Raw genomic sequence first — 6,878 nt, forward strand, 5'->3', positions numbered from 1 at the left:
GCAGTAGTATCTCTCCTTTCTCCCAGCCTCCAGCAGTAGTAGTATCTCTCCTTTCTCCCAGCCTCCAGCAGTAGTAGTATCTCTCATTTCTCCCAGCCTCCAGTAGTAGTATTATCTCTCCAGTCTCCCAGCCTCCAGCAGTAGTATCTCTCCTTTCTCCCAGACTCCAGCAGTAGTATCTCTCCTTTCTCCCAGCCCCCAGCAGTAGTAGTACTCTACCTTCTCCCAGCCTCCAGCAGTAGTGACTCTCCTTTCTCCCAGCCTCTAGCAGTAGTATCTCTCCTTTCTCCCAGCCTCCAGTAGTAGTATCTCTTCTTTCTCCCAGCCTCCATTAGTAGTAGTATCTCTCCTTTCTCCAAGCCTCCTGCAGTAGTTTCTTTCCTTCTCCCAGCCTCCAGCAGTAGTATCTCTCCTTCTCCCAGCCTCCAGCAGTAGTATCTCTCCTTTCTCCCAGCCTCCAGCAGTAGTAGTATCTCTCCTTTCTCCCAACCTCCAGCAGTAGTATCTCTCCTTTCTCCCAGCCTCCTGTAGTAGTATCTCTCCTTTCTCCCAGCCTCCAGCAGTAGTAGTATCTCTCCTTTCTACCAGCCCCCAGCAGTAGTATCTCTCCTTTCTCCCAGCCTCCAGCAGTAGTATCTCTCCTTTCTCCCAGCCTCCAGCATTAATATCTCTCCTTCTCCCAGCCTCCAGCAGTAGTTTATCTCCTTTCTCCCAGCCTCCAGCATTAGTATCTCTCCTTTTCCCAGCCTCCAGCAATAGTTTATGTCCTTTCTCCCAGCCTCCAGTAGTAGTGTCTCTCCTTCTCCCAGCCTCCAGCAGTAGTATCTCTCCTTTCTCCCAGCCTCCGGTAGTAGTATCTCTCCTTTCTCCCAGCCTCCAGCAGTAGTATCTCTCCTTTCTCCCAGCCTCCAGTAGTAGTATCTCTCCTTCTCCCAGCCTCCAGCAGTAGTTTCTCTCCTTTCTCCCAGCCTCCAGTAGTAGTATCTCTCCTTTCTCCCAGCCTCCAGCAGTAGTATCTCTCCTTTCTCCCAGCCTCCAGTAGTAGTATCTCTCCTTTATCCCAGCCTCCAGTAGTAGTATATCTCCATTCTCCCAGCCTCCAGTAGTTTCTCTCCTTTCTCCCAGCCTCCAGTAGTAGTATCTCTCCTTTCTCCCAGCCTCCAGCAGTAGTATCTCTCCTTTCTCCCAGCCTCCAGTAGTAGTATCTCTCCTTCTCCCAGCCTCCAGCAGTAGTATCTCTCCTTTCTCCCAGCCTCCAGTAGTAGTATCTATCCTTCTCCCAGCCTCCAGCAGTAGTTTCTCTCCTTTCTCCCAGCCTCCAGTAGTAGTAACTCTCCTTTCTCCCAGCCTCCAGCAGTAGTATCTCTCCTTTCTCCCAGCCTCCAGTAGTAGTATCTCTCCTTTATCCCAGCCTCCAGTAGTAGTATATCTCCTTTCTCCCAGCCTCCAGTAGTTTCTCTCCTTTCTCCCAGCCTCCAGTAGTAGTATCTCTCCTTTCTCCCAGCCTCCAGCAGTAGTGGTGAAGTGAGTATGTACTTGCTGCTATAAGTAGTATGGTGAAGGCAGGCATGCACACAACCTGCCCCAGCTTGTCGAGGCCAGGCTAACATAACCCTAGCTCAAGCAAGATACATTTTACATGTAATGGGCAGTACTCACACACGCACATGCATATGCACACACACACACACACACACACACACACACACACACACACACACACACACACACACACACACACACACACACACACACACACACACACACACACACACACACACACACACACATATACAGTGGGGCAAAAAAGTATTTAGTCAGGCACCAGTTGTGCAAGAGGCCTGTAATTTTCATCATAGGTACAATTCAACTATGACTGACAAAATGAGAAAAAAATCCAGAAAATCACATTGTAGGATTTTTAATGAATTTATTTGCAAATTATATGTATGTAAACATCCGACTTCAACTGTATACAGATATACAGTACCAGCCAAAACGTTGGACACACCTACTCATTCAAGGGTTTTTATTTTTATTTCTACTATTTTATACATTGTAGAATAAATGAAATAACACACATGGAATCATAAAGTAAGCAAAAAAGTGTTAAATCAAATTATATTTCATATTTTAGATTCTTCAAAGTGGCCACACTTTGCCTTGATGACAGCTTTGCACACTCTTGGCATTCCCTCAACAAGCTTCATGAGGAATGTTTTTCCAACAGTCTTGAAGGAGTTCCCACATATGCTGAGCACTTGTTGGCTGCTTTTCCTTCACTCTGCGCTCCAACTCATCCCAAACCATCTCAATTGGGTTGAGGTCGAGTGATTGTGGAGACCAGGTCGTCTGATGCAGCACTCCATCACTCTCCTTCTAGATAAAATAGCCCTTACACAGCATGTAGGTGTGTTGGGTCATTTTCCTGTTGAAAAACAAATAATAGTCCCACTAAGCGCAAACCAGATAGGATGGCGTCTCGCTGCAGAATGCTGTGGTAGCCATGCTGGTTAACTGTGACTTGAATTCTAAATAAATCACTGACACTGTCACCAGCAAAGCACCCCCACACCATCATACCTCCTCCTCCATGTTTCACGGTGGGAACCACACATGTGGAAATCACCTACTCTGCGTCTCACAAAGACACGGCGGTTGGAACCAAAACTCACAAATTTGGGCTCTTCAGACCAAACAACAGATTTCCACCGGTCTAATGTCCATTGCTCGTGTTTCTTGGTCCAAGCAAGTCTCTTCTTCTTATTGGAGTCCTTTAGTAGTGGTTTCTTTGCAGCAATTTGTCCATGAAGGCCTGATTCACACAGTCTCCTCTGAATAGTTGATTTTGAGATGGGTCTGTTACTTGAACTCAGTGAAGCATTTATTTGGGGCTGCAATCTGAGGCTGGTAACTCTGATGAACTTGTCCTCTGAACTTATCCTCTGGAGCGGGACTCTCACCCGGAAGCTTATAAGAAATCCCGCTATGCCAGCCAACGAACCATCAAACAGGCAGAGCGTGAATATGGGACTAAGATCGAATCGTACTACACTGGCTCCGATGCTCGTCGGATGTGGCAAGGCTTGGAAACTATTACAGACTACAAAGGGAAGCACAGCCGAGAGCTGCCCAGTGACACAAGCCTACTTGTCGAGCTAAATAACTTCTATGCTCGCTTCGAGGCAAATAACACTGAAACAAGCATGAGAGCATCAGCTGTTCTGTATGACTGTGTGACCACCCTCTCCACAGTTAATGTGAATAAGACCATTAAACAGGTCAACATTCACAAGGCCTCTGGGCCAGATGGATTACCAGGACGTGTACTCCGAGCATGCGCTGACCAACTGGCAAGTGTCTTCACTGACATTTTCAACCTCTCCCTGTTTTAGTCTCTAATACCAACATGTTTCAAGCAGACCACCATAGTCCCTGTGCCCAAGAACACTAAGGTAACCTGCCTAAATGACTACGGACCCGTAGCTGATCCTCAACACGGGGCCCCTCAGGGATGCGTGCTCAGTCCCCTCCTGTACTCCCTGTTCACTCATTACTGCACAGCTATGCACGACTCCAACACAATCATTAAGTTTGCTGATGACACAACAGTGGTAGGCCTGATCACCGACAACGATGAGACAGCCTATAGGGACGAGGTCAGAGACCTGGTCGTGTGGTGCCACGACAACAACTTCTCCCTTAACGTGATCAAGACAAAGGAGATGATTGTGGACTACAGGAAAAGGAGGTCCGAGCACGCCCCCATTCTCATCGACAGGGCTGTAGTGGGGCAGGTTGAGAGCTTCAAATTCCTTGGTGTCCACATCACCAACAAACTAACATGGTCCAAACACACCAAGACAGTCGTGAAGAGGGCACAACAAAACCTATTCCCCCTCAGGAGATTTGGCATGGGTCCTCAGATCCTCAAAAGGTTTTACAGCTGCACCATCGACAGCATCCTGACGGGTTGCATCACTGCCTGGTATGGCAACTGCTCGGACTCCGACCACAAGGCACTACAGACGGAAGTGCGTACGGCCCAGTACTTCACCTGGGCCAAGCGTCCTGCCATCCAGGACCTCTATACCATGCGGTGTCAGAGGAAGGCCCTAAAAATTGTCAGACTCCAGCCACCCTAGTCATAGACTGTTCTCTCTGCTACCGCACGACAAGCGGTAGCAGAGCACCAAGTCTAGGTCCAAGAGGCTTCTAAACAGCTTCGAGCCCCAAGCCATAAGACTCCTGAACAGCTAATCAAATGTCTACTCAGACTATTGGGATTGCCCCCCCCCCCCCCCCCCCCCCCCCCCCCCCCCCCCCCACCTCACTGCTGCTACTCTCTGTTATTATCTATGCATAGTCACTTTAATAACTCTACCTACATGTACACAATTACCCAAATTACCTCGACACCGGTGCCCCCGTACATTGACACAGACTCTGTACCAGTAGCCCCTGTATATAGCCCCGCTATTGTTATTTACTGCTTCTCTTTAATTATTTGTTATTCTTATCTCTTACTGTTTTAGGGATTTTCTTAAAACTGCATTGTTGGTTAAGGGCTTGTAAGTAAGCATTTCACTGTAAGGTTGTGTACGGCGCATGTGAGAAATACAATTTGATTTGATATGTAACTCAGGTTCTTCCTTTCCTGTGGCGGTCCTCATGAGAGCCAGTTTCATCATAGCGCTTGAAGGTTTTTGCGACTGCACTTGAAGAAACTTTCAATGTTCTTGAAATGTTCCGTATTGACTGACCTTCATGTCTGAAAGTAATGATGGTCTGTCGCTTCTCTTTGCTTATTTTAGCTGTTCTTGCCATAATATGGACTTGGTATTTTACCAAATAGGGCTATCTTATGTATACCACCCCTACCTTGTCACAACACAACTGATTGGCTCAAATGCATTAAGAAGGAAAGAAATTCCACAAATGAACTTAACAAGGCACACCTGTTAATTGAAATGCATTCCAAGTGACTACCTCATGAAGCTGGTTGAGAGAATGCCAAGAGTGTGCAAAGCTGTTATTAAGGCAAAGGGTGGCTACTTTGAAGAATCTCAAATATAAAATATATTTTGATGTGTTAAACACTTTTTTGGTTACTACATGATTCCATATGTGTTATTATTCTACAATGTAGAAAATATTAAAAATAAAGAAAAACCCTTGAATGAATAAGTGGGTCCAAACTTTTGACTGGTTCTGTCTGTAAGTAGCAGCACTGCTGAGAGGATTAGTGATTTCTCAACGTGGAAGTGTTTAAAATCGTTTGCTATATTCTGCCCACTGTCATTTTCTGTAGTCATATCTATTAGCTTCATCACTGTACCAGTCCTCTGTACTTTTGCCTTAGAATCAGAAAAAAGAAAGAACTGTCCGTGTACAGATGAATCTCCTCCAAGCTCCAACCGTTGATCAATCCAACAATTGACAGTTCACAGTCTTCCGAGAATAGTAACATTGACCCGCTGTTGCTATTTTAGTGTGTGTGTACTGGCGCATTGACCAGCGTCCAACTTGTCTTCCTCCCTTAACACACTGCACAGCCTGTTGTAAAAACACAGCTCCCTTCAAGCTCAGCACGATAGCACCTTTCCCTTGGCTCTATTTCCATGAGACGGTAATGTATATTTTTACATCAGCTTAAGGCGTGTCCTCCTCTTCCTTCAAACCTGCGGTCAAAAGATCCTCCCGACCTTTAATAAATACAACTCTATCAACATAACAGCCAGTTCCACAGTAAGACTGTTGGACTTCTTCTTCTTTAAGGGGAAATCTGCGACGGCCACATCCTTTTTTGGACTTCTAAATTCATGATATACGTCCATTCATTCTTGAAGATGATTCTTGAATTCTAGATTCTTAAATCTAGAATTTATGAATGCCTTATGAGCCTAGATGAATTGTCAAGCCCATCAGAATATAAGCTTATTGTTTACTCCTTTGTTGGTAAATAATGCAATTGGTAAACAAACAGTCTACGTCTTAAGACGTGGTTGAAACTGTCATTAGGATCTCATGGAAGGTCAGTCGATAACTTTGTCTATGAATTTGAGAGTGGTTCCATTTCTCCAGACTCATCCCTCAGCTAGTTACCAAATCAGTGATGAGGTGTGCCACTTTGTTATCGTTTGAACTGCAGATTGCACCTTTAAGTATAACATCTGTTTAATATTATCTTTGTGTTATCAGTTATCCTGATTACATGGATCATGTCTGAAATAAATAAGCGACAACTCATACCATCCAGAAATGTGTTTTTATGTGTAGTAAGTGTTTAAGGGTATCCCACAGGAGTCAGTTGCAGGCCCTCTTTGTTTTCTCTGTTTTGCAGTGAAGCAGCAACACCTCCGAGTCTGTGGTTACAACCAAGCTGCCTGCAGCTAGAGACAGCATAGACAATAATAAGAGCACCTACTTTCTCCCAGCACTCACTGTGTGATGTGTTATATTGACAGGCTGAAGAGAGAGAGAGAGAGAAAGAGAGAGAGAGAGAGAGAGAGAGAGCGTGCTCTACCATGTGTCTCATGTAGCCGTCCCACACTAGGCCTGGCACCTGTTCATGCCCTCCGGGACTGGGACGGCCAAGACAGCTGCTTGGGTTTGGAGTGTGGGGTGGATGGGGAAGGATATGGGGGCTGGATGGGGATGGATATGGGGGGTGGGGGATGGGCTAAACAGATGGGCTGCAGTAGACAGGAGCGGGATGGGGTGGGAGCAGGGTAGGGGGATGCTGTGAAGAATTACCCAGCACAAAAGGCACGTCGGCAGAGCTGAATGGGTAATGACCATGTACAATCCGATGGACGATAATGGCATTGTGGTGGACTGGACTCTGGGGACACTTGGGGATGAGGATGGGGCGGGTG

This window comes from Oncorhynchus mykiss, chromosome 26, assembly GCF_013265735.2.
Source record: "Oncorhynchus mykiss isolate Arlee chromosome 26, USDA_OmykA_1.1, whole genome shotgun sequence".
NCBI classification, from domain to species: Eukaryota; Metazoa; Chordata; class Actinopteri; order Salmoniformes; family Salmonidae; genus Oncorhynchus; species Oncorhynchus mykiss.